Here is a 22,426-nt window from a genome sequence, read left to right as displayed (position 1 = left end):
GTAGGGCAACTTCTGGATGGGGGGGAAGAGCCTGGGTCTAATGCTTGGGAGATCTATTCTGGACCTCAGCTTTCCCCTTTGGTAAAATATAAAACTATCCAGAAGATTAACCTGAGAAAGTGCTTTGGGTTCTTAAGAAGAAAGCCATTCATTTCTCACCTGGGCTCCTTCCCAGGAGGTTCCAGTAGCTAATAGCATGAGACTCTGGACCCTCTCAACTCCTCAGCCTATCCTTACAGCAGAGGCTAGAGGAGCAGAGAAAGAAAGGGCTGTAGAAAAGACATCCTGTCCTTTTGGGAGCAGGTGAATCCCAGCTAATCTATTCTCAACTCTAAATAGTTGGAAATAGGGGAAAAGGGGGTCTGAGAACAGACCCCTTTGCCCAAAAAAAGAAAGAAAAAAAGAAAAAGAATGAATTACCTCTGCTGGGAAGCTAAGAACCACCATGTCGAGGCAGCATCTTCCAGTCTGGGGGGAGAATTAAACTCTTGGTGGTCTTCTCCAACCCTCTGCTACCTTCCAAAATTGGGAAAGTCTCTGTTCCCTCACTTATTAAATGAAGGGGGTGAAATGAATGTCTTCTATTTTCTCTCTCAGATTTAAATCTAGGATCATTTCTTAAATCAGGGGATTGGGCTCCAAAGTTTCTGATACCTTTCTGTGTTCTTGCTATGTATGCTATATCTCAGTGCCCTGAATGTGTGCTGCTATGGCTATTTTTTTTTCTCACATCTACATATGTGCCTGTTCCTATGTGGACATGTGTATCTTTTCCATGTGGTTTTCTTGCCCTTCTGTCCTCAGCTGCAGGATGAATCATTCAGTGGAGTTGGGAAGAGATGGAGAAAACGGAGATGGCTCAGGAGAAGCAGAGAGAGGGAGCAAGGGAGGCTGAGACAGGAGGGCTAGAGGAGAAGAGAACTGAAAAGGGACCAAGGAATGGGAGATAGGATCAAGGATTGGTGGAGGATCCTGGGAGACAGTGTTAGGGTATGGGACAATAGGAGGGAGAATGAGGAATGGAAATAAGATAAGGGATAAGGCATGGCAGGAGAACAAGAGGGGATCAGGGAACCAGAGAAATCTGGGAATAGGAGAGGAGCGTCGATGAGGAAAGGGTCAGAGAATGGGAAAAATAGGTTAGAGATGGGAGAGGAAGGTCAGGAAAAAGAAAAAGGGACTGAGAGAAGAGGAAGAAGGAGTCTGGGGAGAACGTGGAATTGTGGAGAAAATCTGGGAATGGGAGAAGGGATTAAGGAGAAAAAGGAGGAAAGAGGAGACTGGGGGGACTGCAGTTTGAAAGAAATGCCTACAGAGTGGGGTACCCATGTTCTACCAGCTGGCTCAGTTCTGGGGATAATGTTGGTCAGCCCGGTTGGTCCCTGGGCCAGCTGGGGGCTGATGGGGGGTGGGGAATGGAATCTGGGGGCTGAGTGGAGTCCAAGGTCCCTGCTCCTCCCTTCTCCTCCCCGAGCCTCCCTGCGGCTGGCCTCGCCCCCAATCTGCCACCGTGGGAGCAGCCACCTGTGCAGCAGGGCTCCATCTGGGATCAGGGATGGGGGGGCGGGGCTCCTGTGTCCCCGAGTAGGGTCAGCCCAGAGCCAGGGGGAGCTGACATGATGGGGGGAGGGGAGGAGAGGGAAGAGTGCAGGAATCTGAGCTGCTTTGTCTACCAAGTATGGAGATTTTGGCTCGTCCTCTCTGTTTCCTACTGCCCCCATCTTCCTGTGTGGGGTTTGCTCTTACTGCTGCTCCTGCATGCGTGCCTGGAGTTGTGGGTGGCTGTTGCATGTGCTCCGTGTGTGACTGTGTGTTACATGCCTCCTCCAAGATGCCATCACCCAGAACCTCGTACACCATAGGGTCTTAATGTTACATAACAGGCACAAGCACAATAGCTGTCCCCCCAAACCCGAACAGAGGCCCATAGAGTCCAAAACAACGGACCATGCCGAACAATTATGACTGCGGCAAGGATACAGTAGGAAAGTCGCCATACACATGCAAAGTCACATTCACAGCACTCATTTCCCTTTCTTCTTACGCTATTCGTGTGCGTGTTGGGTGAGGGCAAGTGACACTCCCAGATCCCACACCAATTGGGAAATCGGCAGAAGGGGAGACTGGAGTCCTTTCCCCAGTCTGAAGCCCCATGGGAAGTTTTTTTTGGGGGGGAGAAAGGGGAACCAAGGGCAAGGCTCCAGCCCAAGGAGACATCGAGACCTGGGCGGCCCTGTCAGTCCCCAGCCGGTCTCTGGACACTTCAAACCCACAACCACCAGGAGCTACCCAGGACAATTACCTCTGCTCTCATTTAGATCCTTCAGACTGATTGGGCGCTTGTTAAAGGGATAGCCAAGTGGGGCAGAGGCTGCCCTGACTGGGAAAGTTTCCCTCCGAGGAGCTCTGCTTAGGTGCCTCCTTGGCTCTGTGGGATTCTGGGTTTATCTTAGACGGGCAGTGGTAGCTAAGGGCACTCCTAGAATGGTCATGGGTGGACTGCGTGGTGATGCTGGACACGGATTTAATTCCAATAATGCGTAGGATTTGAGCCACTTAAAAAAGTCAAAAATGTTCCAGAGGGAGGATGGGTTCGGGAAGGGAGGTGGAAATGGGGTGTCAATAAGGGGATGGAGCCAGAGGTCGTAGTGCTCCGAGAGAGTGAGCCAGGCAGGATCAGTAAAGGAATTGGGACACAAAGGAGGGAATGGGGGTGGGGGAGATCAGAGAGAAGAACAATCAATAACGGGATGGAGATCGGCTAAAGTCATGAAAGTTCAAAAAGGGGATGAGGGCTCAGAGAAGGCAGTGAAGGTTCAAAAGGGAATGGGAGCTCAGAGAAGGGAATGGGGAGTCAGAGAAAGAAATAGGGTTTAATAAGGAAATCTGGGGATTCAGGAAAAAATAGGGACTCAGAAGATATGGGTTGGTTGGAGATTTAGCAAAGCTTCTTTGAGAAGATTGGGATTTAGTGAAAGGTTAGTGGGTTCAGTGAAGGAGACGGAAGCTCCCTGAGGGGACCAGGAGCTCAGGGAGGGATTGAAGGCTCTGTGAAAGATGAGAGAGAGGGGAGGCGGGTCAACCCTTTCACTATTGCTCAGACATTCAGCCACTCCTCGGACAAATCCCGGGACCTAGCCTGCAATTCTCAGCTTGTCCTGGAAGCCGATGTTTGGGTTCTGTGAGCTTCTCTCCGAACAGACAGGCTCCCCTGAGGAGGGATGAGGATGAAAAATGTTCATGTGGGTCGGGGCGACGGCTGCGGCTGCACAGAGACCATCTATCAAGCGGAACTCACAGCGGCACAGCTGTGCCTGCCCTGATGCCTCCTGCCCCCCTCAGCCGCCTCTCCCTCTCCATCCTGGTCCTCCTCCCACCGTAACCCCAGGCTTGAAGAGGGGAGGGGTCCATGCCTATTCTTGGGGAGGAAAGACAGACAGGAACCTACCTGGGACTGCAGGGGCTGTGGTCTGTCTGAAGGTGAGGGTGGATGGAGATCTGAGCAGAGGAAGGGAGGATCTCTCACATCAAGTGGAGCTGGGCTTCTAGCTGAGCCAGTGGGACATCTTTCTTTAGCTGCCCCTGAGGAGAGAAGAGATATTTGAGGTGGACAGTATAGTGGAGTGGGGGAGAGAGGGAGCTGGAATTTGGTGATACCCAGGTAACCCACTGGCCTCTACTTCTACCAGGAGTTCAAAGCTTCGCTTGGCTGGGGGCTTCCTCTGGGACCCTTCTCCAGAAGATCCTCAGGGCAGACTCTGGCTCAGCTGCAGAGCAGCCTGTTTGACCCCATGATTGCTAGCCTGGCATCCCACCACCACCAGCACACTCCCATATATACACACATGTACTCAAGGAAACAGGTGAACAAGCACACACATCTTCTTGATGGTTAAGGAGATATTTGTGTGTACACCCTAACACAAATACTGACAAGTACCCAGGAATCAAAACGCGTGCCCACTGCTCCCCCAACAAGCGCTTCATGGCCGCCACTCTATATTTACACTCATCCTACTCTACCTGAACAGGTCACACATCGATGTCATGGAGTCAGGAGACCAGGATCCCGGGTCTGGGGCCTTGCACAGAAAAGGCCCTTTAATCAACTATCTGCTGAATTGAACTGAACTTGCTGTGTGACTTCTGGCAGGTTCACTCTCTGGTGATCTTCTCTGTAAAATGATGGAGTTGGACCAAATGCTTTCTAGGATCCCCTTTCAGCTTTATGGTGTGCATGGCAGAATGCACACATGTGTAAGTTCTTTACAAAGACGTAACATGTCAGAGCCTTTCTGCACAAGCTGCTTGGGAAACAGGGAAAGAGGTGAAGACCTAAAGGGGGCTAGTGAAAAGGAGAAGTAAACTCAAAAAATGCAGGTTTTCAGGGTTTGGGAAGAAGAAGGGAAGAATCTGAAGGTCCAAGGGGCCGAAGGATGATTCTGTGAAGGCAACCTTAGCACCTGCCTCTACTTCTCCCTCCCCATTCTTCTCTTCTTCCTCTTCTCCAGTCTGTTTTCCTTTCCCCTCTTCATCCCCTCAGCCCTTGAGAATGGAGATTCCCAGTGAAGGTTACCAGGGGTGGGGGTGGGGTGATGCTGAGTCAGTGATTGACAGCTGTTTTTTCCAGTAAGGTGGGACTTACAGTCAGGAGGCTGGGAGGGTAGAGGGAAGAGGGAAGTGCTTGGGCTAGAGCTAGATTGGGAAGCAAATGCTCCAAGCTCCTTACATTCTAACCTGGGCTGGGATAGGGAGCTAAACTTGGAAGCTGGGAGACGAACCAAAGAGAAGAGGCTTTTGCGGGGCCATTGTACCCAGTTGATTTCCCCAAAGACGGACAATTTCAAGGGTCAGGACCATTGATCTAGAGCTTGACGGAATCTTAGAGACCATTGAAACCACTCTCATTTTAAAACTAAGGAAATAAGGCACCGAAAGATTGTGATTTGTCCCCAGTCATGTAATTATATCAGTATTTGAACACAGCTCTTTGTGATTCTAAGTTCAGTGTTCTGGCCATTATACCATTCTATCTTCTAGGTTATTGGAGCTTGCAGGTATGAACTGTGAAAGTCTAAACAGATGAACAGTCCTATAATATTTGGGAAGTCATCCACCAACATCTTCCACCCTCCTCAACTGGCTGTGGCTTTTTATGCCCCAACTCAAAGATGGAGAAAGATGTGAAGGGAGCCACAGACACCATTAGAGCTGCAGTAGCCTTTGAAATCACTTAGTTAATGCCCTCATCTTACAGGGAAGGAAACTGAGTCTCAAAGGATTTCTTCCAAAAGGAAGCAAGTTAGGGGCAAACTGAGGTCTAGAATCCAGAGCTCCTGATTCCCAACCCAGGGCAAGTGTAACCAGTTCATAGTAATGGAGAAATCTCTGAGGAGACCCTCACTTGGCAAGTAGTGGGGAGGAGGACATAAAGGGTGTAGCTGGCAAAGGGGAACTGGGATCAGGATGAGATTCGGTGCATAAATCCATGCCAAGGAAAGGATTTCATCCCTCAACGTAAATGAGATATAAATTCAGACCCAGGCCTTGGAATAGCCTAGCTGTTCTCAGGAATGGTGGGTAGGAAAGACCCCACAGGCAGCTGGCTCTGCAGGTGTCAGGCAAGGACTCCATCTTGATAGTAGCCCAGATTCCGTTTTCAGGTGATGGTCCAAGTGACACCCCACGTACAGTGGGGAGAATTGGGATGGTGCTTATTCATCTTAGCACCAAGCAATTTGATACCAACAAGACTCAATCCCCACAAGGAAATTCCCATTGCTTATTTCCATTAGGAGAGATCACCTCCTCTGTCCCCACCAATCCTGACACTCCTCTGCCACTGCATTTGTCAGTGTCATAGATTGAACCAAGCCCTGTGCTGGCTGAACAAGTCTCCCTCCCCCCACCTGTCACCCCTGACAACATTGAATGACAGAGCTAGAAGAAACCTTAAGAGATTCTCTAGCCGACACTACTCTTGCCTTTTCCACCCCCATTTTACAGGGGTAAAAACTGAGGTACAGAGTGAATTAGAGGCAGAGCTGGATCTAGAGAGGTCTCGTGACTCTTAATCTAAAACTCTCCAATGAGATAATCTATGTAAAGCAACTTGAGGACCCTAAGGTGCTAAATGCACATTTATTCACATTATTTAGTATTATTTCACTACAGCACACTGCCAATATTCAGTAACCACAATTCCTTTCTTTAGATGATTCAGGATTATAAAGACAGGTAGGCAGATAACTCTTAGACCTTGACTTCTAGTGCTGTCCCAAATTCTCAGTTTTGGGGAAATAAATCAAATTTATGATTGAGAGCTGGAAGATTTTCTTTTTAAAGCTCTCAATTAAGGAGCAAATCTGGGGACTGACCTATTGAAGCCCTACTTTGATGAGGCTCTCCAAGCATACTGCCTAGGAAGACTTGACAGAAGTCACTGCCCCAGTGGGTGCCCTGGGGAACAGCAGGCCAAAAAGCTCTGGTCATGGACTGAAGCATGAGGAGGAGCTTTTTGCTATCCCTGTCCTCTCTCTCCTCCAGTACTCCAGTGAGGGAGAGATAGAGGTCAATCTGATGCCTGAAAGCCCACACATTTTTATGGATTTTATGAGGGGCATCGGGTAATTAAGCTAACTTTTCCAAAGCTGGATAGGTATGGGGGTTCCCTGGTTTGGGGAAGACCAGTCACTTTCCAGGAACAGAATTCAGGGGATTTGTACTGACATATTACTGCCATGCCCGGGAGTTAGTATTTATTAACGTTCTGCTCCCCCAACTTCCTTTTTCAAATAGGACAATGAAGATACAATTAACAATATAAACTACATATACATAGGCAAACCTACACATATATTCGTGCATGAATGTATTCAAATACAGAAACTCGGACACAAACGCAGACCCTCCCTTTCCCTGCCTGGCCAGATTCCTTTACTTCTCACCCAGCGCCGCAGGACTTCTAAACTTCCTTACCCCTGGTCTTGCCTCAGAGAGTGGGCTGCCTGGTCCTTCTAGTGGGGCTGATTCCCGGACCTGCCCATCGGATGCTCCGCTCTTACGGACCTTCAGCCCCAGCCTCTCCCCGTCCCGGCCGTTGAGCTCCTCTGACGAGGAGCTAAGAATGGGGTGGCAAACCCCACAGCCCTCACTTTGGGCACTTTCATGCACACGCAATCCCATGCCAGCCTCCGGCTCCCAGCCCCACTCCTCCAGTCCTCCCGCAGCCCGCCAGCCGGGCGGTCTGGGAGCCTGGCCGGCCCTCCCATGCCCGGTGCCCGTCCTGCCTTACCTGAGTCCCCCGGGCCTGCCCTCCGGCTCAGAGCCCCTCCCTCCTTCGCAGGGCAGCCCGTAAGTGGCTCGGCTGGGCGGGCGGCTCGGCTCGGGCTCGGGCTCCGGCTGCGTGCGCTCTGCCAGGCTCCGCGCTTCTCGGCAGCGAGCGAGTGAGGAGCGGTTCGGGCTGAGCACTAGGTATATATTGTCTGGGAGTGTGGCCTTAGGGCCTCCGCAGGGCGGTCTGGTGCCGTGCCTGCCCCTATATGGAAGATGCCATCACATGCTTCTCCGCTCCCAGCCAGGGGCCGGGTGGCAACACGGGGGGAGGGAAGCGCACCAACTTCAGAACCGGGCGAGGAAGCCCCCCGCCCGCCAAACCCCGCCGGACTCGCACCTGCCCCGCGCTCAAACTTCTCCTCCCGCCACCGTTGCAGCTTCTTGTGTGTCTCTGGCTCCTGGCTGCCCCTTTCATGTGGTGCTGGAGCAAGAGATTCGCTTGATGCCTCCTTCCCACGCAGCAGCAGCCGGAGAATTGGGGCGCGGAGGGTTAACGAAGAGCCTGGCAAGCATCGGAGCTCGAGACTCAGTGCCTTCTAGGGCCCCCAGCCCCTCCTCCCCTCCCCCAATTTTCCTCGTCAGCCTGATTCCTCTAACCTGGCCTCCAAGTGCCCGTGGGAGCCGAATTATGCCCAGAGACCCGGCTAGTCCTCGTGTCCACCTCTCGGGAATTTATGGCCTGGTCGAGGGCACATGGAAAGCAGAACTGAAGCATTGAACCCAGTCAGGAGGTATGTCCCCATGGTGGGGGGCTTGGGAAGAGTGTCAGAGCTGTGGAAGAACCTAAAATGGAATATGTCAGACTGGGGGGTGGGGATCTTAGAATGTTAGAACTGGAAGGGACCTTAGAACGTAGAGCATAGAATGCTGGCACCGGAAAAGAGACCTTAGAACGGAATATTAGAGCAAGAAGGGATCATAGAACATAGAATGTCAAAACTAGAAATGGTCTTTTATTTTGTCCCTTTCATTGTACAGATGAAGAAACTGAGGTTCAGAGAAAGGATACAACTTGACCAAGATCACATATTGTAAGGGGCAGAGGATGAATGACAGTTGGTTCTGAATTCTGGTCCGAGTCCATCTGTTCTGTACTGAAGGAAAGACATCTGAAAAGCCCTGAGTTAGGTTCCCAATCCACAAATGTTCTAGTCCTGAAACTGGTCATCCAGAAAGAGACAGTCCTTTCAGCCCTTCCCTGGGATTCTGCCCCACCTTGCTCTCTATCCTTCTCCTCCTCATCCATTGGTACAGCTGGTTATGATATAATTTTTTTTTTGAATGTAGGAAAATTTTATTTTACATTCTTGCAAGAATTGGGTGCCTAGGTGATTAGACACATCTTTGAAACTCCAAAGGCAGCATGTTACTTTCTATCTGAAACACAAGTCCCTTCTCTGATTCCCCATTAATTGGATGTTAAGGAAATTACAGGACATGAATCTCCACTTCTCATTACATAGCCAGTCCCTGCCCCAAAGAAGCTTACATTCTAGAAAGGGGAAGGAAGGTGACTGAAAAAGGCTAAAGGCAAAGAACAAAAGAGTCTTCAAATCTCAGGTCACTATCCCTGATTATAAAAGTCAGTCCCTGTCCCCAAGGAGCTTACATTATGATAATTTAAAAAAATATTTTATTAGAGCCTTTTATTTTCAAAACATATGTATGGATAATTTTTCAACATTGACCCTTGTGTCCAAATTTCCCCTCCCTTCCTTACCCTCTCCCCTAAATGGCAAGTAATTTGACAATATGTCAAACATGTGCAATTCTTCTATACATGTTTCCACAATTATCATGCTGCACCAGAAAAATCAGATCAGAAAGGAAAAAAAAGATAAAGTAAACAAAATGCAAGCAAACAACAACAAAAAGAGTGAATATGCTATGTTGTGATCCATACTCAGTTTCCATAGTCTCTCTCTGGGTCCAGATGGCTCTCTTCATCACAAGATTGTTGGAATTGGCCTTAATCATGATATGATTTTCAACTCATTTCTCTGCCTGTGTACAACTAGAAATCACCTCCCATTGTTTATAGCTTCTGAGAGCTGGTAGGGATCTCAGAATCTTCAAGTCCAACCTTTTCCGGAGCAGAAATCTCTTTTATAACATTCTAGACAACTATTGAGGCAATTTCTGCTTGTATCAAACTAAGAGGAGACACTGGTTATATTTCTGCACAGAAGAATGTCCCATCACCTCCAGGAACCCCAGACACCTCTGAGGAAGTTTTCCCATTTTTCAATGAATACCTCCTGATGCCATTTATCCCCTACCTCTCTGTATTTTTGTCTTCTGCTTGTTGGCTCTCCACAACCATAGAAAGTCAAATCCTTACAGAACTCCATGAAATCACCAGCCCAAGGTCTGTTTGTTCTGCACTAGGACTGAATGGCCTAAGCTTCTTCTTTTTTTTTTTTTAATTTTTATTTAATAATTACTTTATATTGACACTCGTTTCTGTTCCAATTTTTTTTCCCTCCCTCCCTCCACCCCCTCCCCTAGATGGCAAGCAGTCCTTTATATGTTGGATATGTTGCAGTATATCCTAGATACAATATATGTTTGCAGAACCGAACAGTTCTCTTGTTGCATAGGGAGAATTGGATTCAGAAGGTATAAATAACCCGGGAAGAAAAACAAAAATGCAGATAGTTCACATTCGTTTCCCAGTGTTCTTTCTTTGGGTGTAGCTGCTTTTGTCCGTCATTTATCAATTGAAACTCAGGTCTCTTTGTCAAAGAAATCCACTTCCATCAAAATATGTCCTCATACAATATCGTTGTCGAAGTGTATAATGATCTCCTGGTTCTGCTCATTTCACTTAGCATCAGTTCATGTAAGTCTCGCCAGTCCTCTCTGTATTCATCCTGCTGGTCATTTCTTACAGAAGAATAATATTCCATAACATTCATATACCACAATTTACCCAGCCATTCTCCAATTGATGGGCATCCATTCATTTTCCAGTTTCTAGCCACTACAAACAGGGCTGCCACAAACATTTTGATGGCCTAAGCTTCTGAGGAGGATGAAGAATTCAGGTCCTCCTCCCTCAACCAGTTCTGGGCATTTATAAATTCCTTCCATCCCCTTGCCTAGTGACTGACATGTGAACTATGAACTCACTCCATGGTCAAAGGGACAAGGTAGTCAGATGGTCACAGTAGGACTTCAAAAGTAGGAAGGAGGCAACAGGGTACAGTACTGGACTTGGAGCTTGAGAGAAATCCTGATCATAGTCCTAATACTGATTAGATGTGTGACCTTGGGTAGGTGCATCAATTTACTCCTATGAAATTTCTTTGTTGTAAGATAAAGGAGAATGTACTAGATGGTCTTTATGACCATTTCCAGCTCTGACACATTACAAATCTAAGGAACTCTTTATTTGAAGCTTAGAATCCTTTTGAAGTCCCCTGTTGTCTGTTAGATTAAATTTAAACTCAGTCTGGCAATCAAGGTCTTCTATGATTTTCAACCTTGTCTTATATGGATTCCCTCCATAAACTCTTCTCCAACCAGAATAGTCTCTTCATGTTCTCCTCAACTATGTCTTACATGTTCCTACCTCTGTACTTTTGCTAATACTGGTCCTCTTGCCTGTCAAAATCCTGCCCCACTATCTTTCATGTATAAAGATTTTTTTTTCTGAATTCCCATATCAATGATTTTTTGTGTCCTTTAAAAATGTTTTTATTTATTTTATTAAATATTTTCTAATTATAGATAAAAAATCATTCATGCTTTGGCATAGATTGCTTCTAGTTTTGATTCCATGACTTTGAGTAGGGTCCTTTCTTTCTCCCCTTCTCTTTCTGAATAGAACTAAAACAAGGACTGAGCATGTGTACATGGCAAGCATTAATAAAGATTTAATAAATAATTGAAAGATAGATTTGGAGAGGAAAGGGATAAGGATATGAAAAATAACAGAGGATGCTGAGTTCTTGAGGTCCAGGAGATCTCTTATTGTTGATTGAACCTCAAAGCTGGCAGGGACCTCAAAAATCTCAAGCCCAATTTTCTATAACATTCTTGATGATGATGAGCCAACTTCTACTTGAATACCTTCAGTGATGGGGAGCTCACTATTGTTGAAAGCAACCCATTCCATTGTTGCACAGATGAATCTTAGGAAGCTTTTTTGTATATTGAGCCCAATTTACCTTCCTTTAACTTTTCCCAAAGGGTATTTATTTTGTCATTTGGAGCCACAGAATTAATGCAATCCCTTTCCCATGTGATAGCTTTTTAATCCATTTAAAAAGACAATTCATAGTTCTGTTGAGTCTTCTTTTCTCCACACTAAACATCTTCCATTTCTTTCAAACTGCTCCTTCTGTGACTCAGCTTGGAGTCCCTTTTCCCATTTTTCTCGCCCTTATTAGAACAAATATACTCTCCCCTTTCTCCCCCTGTCAAGTTTTCCTCTAAAATATGCTAAATGTCTCTGGGAGAGACTGTGTGGTCAGTACCACCTCCCACCCCCAAATGAGCTTTGCCTTGATGGCATGAATCATTCACATTTTCAATCAATACATGAGTCAACAGGCATTTATAAAACTTCTGTTATGCACTGGGCACTGGGAATACAAAGAATGAAACAATCCTTGCTCTTAACTATTTAGTCTCTCTGTCCAATATCCCCACATCCTGCTTTTGTCTAGTTTTATTTGTTTGTTTGTTTACTTATTAATTTTTTTGCTGAGGCAATTGGAGTTAAATGACTTGCCCAGGGTCACAGAGCTTGGAAGTGATCAGTGTCTGAGGCCAGATTTGAACTCAGGTCCTCCTGACTTGAAGGCTGGTGCTTTACCCACTGTGCCACCTGGCTGCCCCTTTTGTCTATTTTTAATATAGGAAGGTTTATGGTTTCTTATGGACATAACAATCTGAAAGTTCTTTTTGGGGAGTAAATGCTCAGTTTGTCCTAAGGTCCATACTGTGTCCTCCGCCCTACCCCACCCCAGTCTCTCTTTTGGCCAAATGTCAGTCCTGCAAAAGAGGAACAGGGATCTTAATTTCTCCTTCCTGACGATGGAGAAGCTGAAGCTTGGAAAGGAAATGGGTGTAAGGGAACCTCCTGTGCTCTTGCTTTTCCAGGCAGGAATTTTGCAGGAAGGGCTCTCTCTCTCTCTATGTGCGGTCCAGGAACCCTCTGGGGCTTCCCCAGGAACCAACCTCCAGAGAACAGTGAGATTACAAGTGTGTGTGTGTGTGTGTGTGTGTGTGCTTGTTTGGCTTTGCACCCACACTGAATATGCACTGTGCCCACAAAGGGGATGTGCTCTAATGAGTTACGTGCTGTGTGCCCGCCAGATATAGAGGCAGTATTTGTGCTGGAGGTACGGGCACTTAAGTGGGAGGGTAGAGCTCATGGGTGCAACCCTCCGCCGCTAGTCCTCCAGGGGTAGGTCAGGGAGGGCCTCCAAAAGGGGAGAAATGGGGGTCAGGCTTGGGCGCTGAAAAGCCCAGAGGGAGAAGGAAGCTTGCAATGTGGCCAGAGTTCATGCTGGGATTCTTTCTCCTGCCTCAGGATATGGTGGTGGAGCCGGGATATGTGTAACTAGCAATGAGTAATTGTGAGGAGAGCAAAAAAGAGCCCTGAGGGGGGAGTGGGAGAAAGGGGGATGGGAGTGGGGGTTATACATTCCCCAGGTTCTTGGTCTTTCTGTTTCCTTTCTGTTTCTACTCCCCAGCCTTGCTCTCACAGGTATATATGCATTCCCTCAGTCACTCATGCTGAACTTTCTACCTTCACCAGGCAGATGAAAAAAAAAAATCTCTCTCTCTCTCTCTCTCTCTCTCTCTCTCTCTCTCTCTCTCTCTCTCTCTCTCTCTCTCTCTCTCTCTCTCTCTCTCTCTCTCTCTCTCTCTCTCTGTTTCTCTGTCTCTCTGTCTCTCTCTCTCTGTCTCTCTGTCTCTGTTTCTCTCTCTCTCTCTCTGTCTCTCTGTCTCTCTCTCTTTCTCTGTCTCTCTCTCTCTCTCTGTCTCTCTCTCTCTCTCTGTTTCTCTGTCTCTCTTTCTCTCTCTGTCTCTCTCTCTCTGTCTCCTTTTCTCTCTCTGTCTGTCTCTCTCTGTCTCTTTCTTTGTCTCTCTCTGTCTCTCTCTGTCTCCCTCTCTGTCTCTGTCTCTCTCTTTGTCTCTCTGTCTCCCTCTCCATCTCTCTCTCTCTTTCTCTCTCTGTCTCTGTCTCTGTGTCTCTCTCTTTCTATCTCTGTCTCTCTCTCCTCTGTCTCTGTCTCTGTCTCTCTATCTCTGTCTCTGTCTCTGTGTCTCTCTCTCTCTGTCTCTCTCTCCTCTGTCTCTGTCTCTGTCTCTGTCTCTTTCTCTCTGTGTATCTGTCTTTCTCTGTCTCCTTCTGTCTGTCTGTCTGTCTGTCTCTCTCTGTCTGTCCCCCCCCCTCTATATACATAAATAATGTAGTGTACTTTTCTATCACACAATGCAGCTACACTTTTGTAGCACAAGTTCACCAAGGCACAGTCACCATCTCTCCTTCCTTTTCCCTTTCCCATCTCCCTACCAGCTAAGTGGCACAGGAGATAGAAAGCTGCCATAGAGTCAGGAAGACCTGAATTCAAGTGGGGCCTCAGGTGCTTACTAGCTGTGTGAACCTGGGCAAGTCATTAAACTTCTATCTGCCTCAGTTTCCTCATCTGCAAAATAGAAATAATATCGCACCCACCTCCCAGTGTTGTTGGTGAGGACCAAATGATATAAGATTTAGTAAAGTGCTCGACATAGTGACAGCAAATAGTAGGAACTTAACGAATGCTTGTTCCCTTCTTTCTCCTCAGTCTTCAGCCTCCAAGGGCCCTCCTCCCTGTAGGGCAGAGCCTGGCCTCTGCACTGGATCAGGAGGGATGGAGGCAGGCTGTGGCGGGGATGGGGAGTTTGAGGAATTCAACCTCAGTTCTACTTTGACTCCTTCCTACCTCCTTGTAGCTGAAGACACTCTTCCGATTATTGTGGGAAACTCAGCAAGCCACTGGTGAGAGTTTCCCCATCTCTCCCCATCCTCTGGGTGAATATTGGCAAGGATGGAGCTGGAGGTGGGGAGAAGCAGGTTTCTGAACATATATCTATGCAGATATCCATGGCTGTGCGCGTGCCCAGGAAGCATCGCGGTGCAGTGGGAAGGGTCTCAGCGCGGGGGTCCAGAGGGGGGCTCTGACACAGCGCTGCAGGGGGCTGGACCTGATGGCTTCATAAAGCGGAGGGCTTGAGCTGGATGCCCCTGAGCTCCCTCCCAGCCCCAAAATCTACATCTCACGCACACATCCACGAGCACAGGAGGGAAGGAGTGTGCATACAAGCGAACACGTATGGGAGGGCGTCTGTGGGTGGGATGTGACTGTGGGGGAGTGTGTGAGGTGAGTGCAGGAGACTGTGCTTCTGCCTGCAGGCTGCTGGGGGGTGAGCAGTGTGGGCTGGGTCTCCTGGGCTGACAGTGGAGTCTGTGGGGCCAATGGCAGTGGTTTTTTGTGTGTGGGGGCGGGTGGCAAGGGAGAAGGGCCATCAGGAGCCATCAGTCACACATTTGTCACCAGTAGCACTGATGTCTCGGAGCACAAACTGTGTGCAGGGTGCTTCAGGGTCACCAACCTCAGGACCCTCCCCGCGGCATCCCTCGGGGACTCTCTCCTGGGCTGGGCCCACCAGGGGCCTTCTGAACCAGCTCTGGAGGCTTTGGGGGACAGAAAAGGGGACCCCACGGAGAGATCAATGCCCCGGGTCATAATCCTCAGCGCCCACTCTAGGCTGGCACCCACCTATGGGATCCTGAGAGAAGGAGATGCATGGACATGGAGACCCAGAGATGGAGACAGAGAGACAAAAGGAGAGGAGGAGAGAAATAGAGACAGAAAAGGCAGACAGGAACAAGGTACAAGGCCAGACAGTGTCAGAGACAGAACTGCAAGGACAAGAGCGACGAATACATACCCAGACACAGAGAGCAGGAGTCCTAGAGGGCAGAAAGGGGAAGAGGACGATGCATCAAGAAATAGCATGGAAGGGAACTCAGTGCAAGGTGGAGCGTATTGGCTTCTTACTTAATTTTTATGTGTTGTCAGTATTTTCTTCCACAACATGACTAATGGAAATGCGTTTTGTGTGACTGTATACATAGAACCTGTATCAAATTGTTTAGAGAAAAAATTTGGAACTTAATTTTAAAAAATGAATGTTATAATTTTTTAAACAAGTAATTAGGAAAAATACTATAGCCACACACACACTCACACAAAGAAATAGCATGAAACAGGCAGACCAGAAAATGAGGGGCAGAGGACATAAACCTAGTGTTCCTATGACAAAGAACCATACATTTTAAGGGGATATCCTGTGAACACAAGAGTTGCTGGTAAGGCAGTGGGGGGGGGGTGTGTGCTGAAATCACTGCAGATTAACGGAGCTAAACTGGGAAGGCTTCCTGGAAGAGGTGGATTTAAAGCAGGATAGGGAAAAATGGAAGCAAACAAGAATGAGCACAGAGGGAAGACGGTCTAAGCCCCTTACCATGCTGGTGGGGAAAGGGCTAAGGGAAGTCCCTTTACAAGTTAATTTGGACCTCCACAGAGCCCTAAGCATCCTCTCTGCAGGCTTGGGCTGGCTTATTCTTACTGACCTGCAGCCCGCTGGCTCTGATTGGCCCAGACATTACACACTAGCTCCCGGCTCAGGCTGGCCAGAGCTGCCCTGTCTTCTCACCTTGGGTTCTATCTTCCTGCTTCTCCTAGGGCCAAGCAAAGGTGCCAGAATTTGGAGGGCTCTCTGCTCATGCATAGATTTGTGTGCAATTTGCATATATTCCCATAGACTGAAAGGGAGGGTCTACCCGATGGTTGGAGTTCTCTGGCTTCTGGGCCACAGAAGCCAGAAACTCAAGAGACTTTAGAGATCATTTAGTCCAGACTCTTAACTTGGGGTTCACAGCTCCCGAGGGTCCCTTTGGGGAGTTTGGGTTGCAGGGAATCCGTGGATTTAGATGGGAAAAAATTACATCTTTATTTCAGGGTAATGGGTTTCCTTTGTAATCCTAGGATTTGATTTATTTTTGTACGTTTAAAATCATGCTTCTGAGAAGAGATCCGATCTTTACCAGATTGTCCAAGGGTTCCATGACCCCCCAAAAGATGAAAACCCCCTGATCTATTCCAACCACCTTGTTATACAGATAAGGAAACTGAGGCCCATTGATGGAAATTTATATGACCCAAGTCATATAATGCATCAATAATTGAACTCATGATACAGATCTCTTGCTACGTTCCCTAAACCAGTTTTCATCTCAATTCTAATTCCCAAAAGGAGGCAAAGCCTGATCTGGCTCACATATTCCCTCCCATTAAAACCTGCAGTGCTGGGTTACATCCATTCTCATTCTAGCATTGGTGACAAGGATTGCTAAGGGGTTAGTGCGTGATCCTTTATTTGTGATTAAAAAGTGAGCTTCTAAAAAACAAAACAAAGCTCTGATGATGGAATTTCAGGCGTTTAAGTTGATCAATGGGCAAAGTATTTTCAGGCCTTCTTACTTACAGTTTTCTGCCACATGGAACCATCCTAGAACCTTCAGTGGGGTAGTGGGGGCTGCTAGACCATGTAGTGAGTAGGGTGACAAGACTAGAATTAAGAGCTGAGTTGAAATTCAGCCTCAGACACTCCAATCAATAAACATTTAATAGATGCTGTGTTAAAGGCTATATGATCCTGAGCAAGTCACTTTACCAACACAAACCTCAACTGTAAAATGGAGATGATAATAGCTTCTATTTTTCAGGGTTGTTGTAAAGATCAAATGATATATAATAAACTTGTAAAGTGCATAGAGTTTGGAACATAGTAGGTGCTTAATAAATATTTATTTTAGCTTTGTTTTGTAGTTGAAGGAGCAAAGGATGGTGGGTTGGAAGATTCTAAGAATAACAGGAATGTAGAGCTGACAAGAGACCTGATCTCAGTTAATTCAAACTGTATTTGGTGACCTCAAATCCAAATCTCTTTTTATCACCGTAGAATTTGGAGTACCAGATAATGAGACCTAGCAGAAAATACACTAAAATCATGGAACAAGAGATAGATTGAGAGCCGGAAGGGAAATCAGAAAGCATTTAGTCTAGCTCCATTTTACTGAGTCTCTGAGAAGTTAAGTGACTTGCTTAGGTAGTAAATGACCGAGGAAGAATTTGAACTCAGTTTCTCCTGACTCTGGGAACATAGTTCTGGGCCTTGGTTTTCCTCATCTGTAAAATGGGATAGTAATACTTGCACTATCTCTCTTACCTGACAGTAGTCAGAGAACTTCAAAGCATTATGTAAATGTGAGCTACTCTTCGATTGTTGCATGTGTGTAGGGAGTACAGGGGAGAACAAGGAGGTATAAGGGGGTATGGATGAAGTCAAAATACAAGGGAAAAATTTGTTTAGGAAGAGGCTCAGTGTGCTCAACCGCCATTCTTCCAGCCAGTCTCCTATCACCTTGCATGACCTTCAGAAAGTCCGTGCTTCAGTCTGCTCCTCTGCCTCTCCAGCCTTAGAGGAGAGGCTAGAACCCAGCCTAGAACCGGACCTAGAACCCAACCAGAGGCCAGAAGTCAGGGATTGTTCCGTGCATCCACAGGGGATCTGGGGTTCCTGGAGTTGCGATGGAGAAAGTACTAGCTTGTCCAAGGTCACGGAGTGGGCGCTTGGGAGGTGGAGGGAGGAGCCGGGGCCTGGCTGGGCAGAGAGCCCAGCCTGCCTGTCCGCCTGCCTGAGTTGGCTCAGCCCAGCTGACCATGCAGGAGGCCCCGGGCCTTGGAGACAGCTTGAGTCGTCCCCCTGCCAGCAGCTCAGAGTCTGAGAAGGAGCTATGTGAGGGCTGGGGGTGGGGGGTGGGGGAAGAACTCAGCCCTGGGAGGTAGGGGGAGGACTACGCAGTCACTCAGTCCTCACTTGGATGGAAATCAGGCTTCTTCCCCCCCAAGGGACCTGGAGCCCCTTCAGAGGCACCTTCAGAGAAAGAAGGCCTTCCTGTCTAGAATCTTGGACCTCGAGCTAGAAGGGAGCTCAGAGACCCCCAGGCCCAGGCCCTCAACAGGAAAAATCTGATAATAGACTAGGTTAAGTGACTGGCTCGAGGTCCCTGGGGAGTACAGGGGTAGAATTTAGCTGGAGGGACTTTAGAAGTTACCAAATCCAATCCTATAATTTCTTGATAAGGAAATTGAGATTGAGGCAGGGGAAGAGCCTGCTATATCCCTTCTACTCCCCTCAGCTACTCACCCTGAATAATATAATAATAATATTTATAAAGCACCTATTATGGACCCTCAGTGCTTTATTGTTCCCATTTCACAGATGGGCAGATAGGTTAAATGATTTTTTCAGGGGAACATAGTCTCTAAGGTTGGATTAGAAACTCCTGGTTTCTTGACTCCAAGCCTAGCACTTTATCCACTGTGCCATTTAGCCATCCTAAATTCATTTCTAAATTCTTTGAAGTTATCCTTTAAAAGATTCAAATGTTTCAGCCCCCAGCCCACACCACAGATTTGCTCTCCCACCACCCCCCTCTACTCCTCTCTCTGCCCCTTAGGTGGTCTTGGCCAGGCCTTGCAGCATTGGAATGAATTGATCCTGGATATCTCCAGGCCTGGAGAACTCTCCTACTCCCAGGTGGTGGGGCAGGTGGGCATCGAGACCCCTGAGGACTCAGAGTAGGTGCAGCCAATGTGGAACCTGATGCTTCCCATCACCACCTCTAGCCCTCCCCCACTCTGCTCCGCGTCCCTCCTGCTTCTTCTCATCCTTCCTCCGCCTGCCTCCATCCAGGATTTATTTCCTTCTCTTTATGCAGGGCATCCTCTGGGCCATCTGGGTCCTTGCTCTGTTCTGATTAAGGAAGTGAGGGTTGGGGGGTGGGGGAGAGATGCAGGCTCTCCTAGGGAACCAATGTAAAAGACACTTGAGCTGCCAAATTCAAAAGTATAGGTAGGCAATTTTTAAATTACAATTTTTTTTGTTATTCTGTACTTAGCAAAATCATCAAATATAAAGTTTTCCAGATATAGAGAACAGAAACCTAAGGATAAAACTCCGAATCTCTCCCATGTACAGTTTACATAAATATATATATATATATATATATATATATATGCAGTATGTTAGATTCAAAACTACCCTGCTTGTCTGTATTTTCTTCTAAACATCCTTCTGGACCACTGCTGTGTATTTAAAAAATGCTTCAATGACCCTCTTTTCTTTCTTTTCTTTTCTTTTTTTTTTTTTTTTTTGAGGGGCATCCTTATTGCTAATCCTCCTCTCCCTTCCAAATTGCGCCAAATTTAAAAGCAAACAAACCGTTTCTTGCAATAAATATATGTAATCAAAGAAAACAAATTCATACTTTGGCCAGATCCAAAAACATATGTTTCAATCTTGCCACTGAATCCTCCATTTCTCTGTTAGGTAGTGGGGTAGCATGCTTCATTATTGGAGCAGTGCTTGGTCATTGAATTGATTGGAACTCTCTCTTTTTTTTTTTTTTTTTGCTAAATATATGCAATTCTTCTATACATATTTCCTTTTTTATTGAAGCTTTTTATTTTCAAAACATATGCATGGATATTTTTCAACAATGACCCTTGCATAGCCTTATGTTCCAAATTTTCTTCTTCTCCCCTCCTCTAGATAGCAAGTAATCCAATATATATGTTAAATATGTTAAAGTATATGTTAAATCCAATATATGTATACATATTTGTACAATTATCTTCCTGCACAAGAAAAATCAGATCAAAAAGGAAAAAATGAGAAAGAAAACAAAATGCAAGTAAATAATTACAAAAAGAATGAAAATACTATGTTGTGATTCACAGTCAGTTCCCATAGTCCTCTCTCTGGGTGCAGATAACTCTCTTCATCACAAGACTACTGGAAATGGACTGATTGATTGGAGTTCTTTAAAAATTGTTTTTCTTTACAATATTGTGGTTATTATATAATTTGGGTTTTTTTGGTATCAGTTATTTCACTTTGAATCAATTCATGTAAGTTTCCCTGGGTTTATATGAATCTACCCTTCATCATTTCTTACAGTATAATAATATTCCATTACATTAAATTAGTCATTTCTCAATTAGTGTCACCTGCCTCACTCCATGCATTTCTTGTTCTTTCCTATCATAAAAAGTGCTGCTATAAATATTTTAGTGTATTTGGGTCGTCTTCTCTTTCTTTGAATCCTTTCGGGTATTTGCCTATAATGGCATCATTGTGTCTTTTTGGACATAGTTCCAAATTGCTGTTCATTTTGGATCAATTTGTAGCTCCATCAAGAGTTAATGTGCCTGTCCTCCACAATTCCTCCAACAATTGTCATTTTTCTTTTTTGTCATCTTTGCCAATGTGTTAGGGTTGAGGTGGAAACTCAGAGCTGTTATTATTTGTATTTATTTTACTATAATGAGTTTAAGAATTGTTGGTTATTATAGTTTGAATATCTTTGATGACTGCCTATTTATATGCTTTAACCATTTATCTTTGGGGAATGGATCTTTTTTCATAAATTCAAATCAGTTCCTCATATACTTGGAATATCAAACCTTTATCAGAGAAATTTATAGCAAAGCCTTTTCTCTTTAATAATCTCCTTTTTAATTTAATTTTTATTTATTTTAATTTATTTTATTTTTTATTTATTTTATTTATATATATATATATAAATAAACATAAATATATATTTAATTTATTTTAATTTAATTTTAACTGCATTGAATTAGTTTTTGCAGAACCTTCTCTCTTTTCTTTCTCTCTCTTTTTTTATTTCTCTCTCTTTTATTATAGTTTTTATTTACAAAACATATTCATGGGTAATTTTTCAACATTGACCCTTGTAAAACCTTGTGTTCCAACTTTTCCCCTTCTTCCTCCCCGCCTTCCCCTAGATGGCAAGTAATCCAATATATCTATACATATTTATATAGTTATCTTGCTGCACAAGAAAAATCCGATTTAGAAAGAAAGAAAAATCCTGAGAAAGTAAACAAAAATGCAAGCAAACAATAACAGAAAGAGTGGAAATGCTATGCTGTGGTCCACACTCATTTCCCATAGTTCTCTTTCTGGGTGTAGCTGATTCTCTTTATAACTGAATAATCAGAACTGGTTTGAATTATCTCATTGTTGAAGAGAGCCAGGTCCATCAGAATTGATCATTGTGTAATCTTATTGTTGCTGTGTATAATGATCTCTTGGTTCTGCTCATTTCACTTAGCATTAATTCATGCAAGTCTCTCCAGGCCTCCCTAAACTCATCCTGTTGGTCATTTCTTACAGAACAATAACATTCCATAACATTCATATACCACAATGTATTCAGCCATTTTCCAATTGATGGGCATCCATTCAGTTTCCAGTTTCTAGCCACTACAAACAGGGCTGCCACAAACATTTTGGCACATACAGGTCCTTTTCCCTTCTTTAACATCTCTTTGGGATATAAGACCAATAGTAACATTGCTGGATCAAAGGGTATGCACAGTTTGATACCGTTTTGAGCATAGTTCCAAATTGCTCTCCAGAATGGTTGGATTCACTCACAATTCCACCAACAATGCATCAGTGTTCCATTTTTTCCCACATCTCTTCCAACATTCATTATTATTTTTTCCTGTCATCTTAGCCAATCTGACAGGTGTGTAGTGGTATCTCAGAGTTGTCTTAATTTTCATTTCTCTGATCAATAATGATTTGGAACATCTTTTCATATGACTAGAAATAATTTCAATTTCTTCATCTGAGAATTGTCTGTTCATATCCTTTGACCATTTATCAATTGGAGAATAGCTTGATTTCTTATAAATTTGAGTCAATTCTCTAAATATTTTAGAAATGAGGCCTTTATCAGAACCTTTGAATGTAAAAATGTTTTCCCAGTTTATTGCTTCCCTTCTAATCTTGTCTGCATTTGTTTTGTTTGTACAAAAACTTTTAACTTAATACAATCAAAAATTTCTATTTTGTGATCAATACTGACCTCTAGTTCTTCTTTGGTCACAAATTCCTTCCTCATGGATAGGCCATGCCAATATAATAA

General features: G+C 45.4%; 1 long non-coding RNA gene across 1 annotated transcript in view; it reads left to right on the top strand.

Annotated features, from left to right (window-relative positions):
- The first annotated feature begins 7,232 nt into the window (after positions 1 to 7,232).
- LOC127543010 (uncharacterized) overlaps positions 7,233 to 22,426 on the top strand; it is a 53,295-nt gene continuing 38,101 nt past the window's right edge. Inside the window, exon 1 of the long non-coding RNA XR_007949074.1 lies at positions 7,233 to 8,066. This is a non-coding gene — a long non-coding RNA (uncharacterized LOC127543010). The remainder of the gene's footprint in view (positions 8,067 to 22,426) is intronic.

Source organism: Antechinus flavipes, chromosome 1 (assembly GCF_016432865.1).
Source record: "Antechinus flavipes isolate AdamAnt ecotype Samford, QLD, Australia chromosome 1, AdamAnt_v2, whole genome shotgun sequence".
NCBI classification, from domain to species: domain Eukaryota; kingdom Metazoa; phylum Chordata; class Mammalia; order Dasyuromorphia; family Dasyuridae; genus Antechinus; species Antechinus flavipes.
This window is presented reverse-complemented; position numbering and strand designations above follow the sequence as displayed.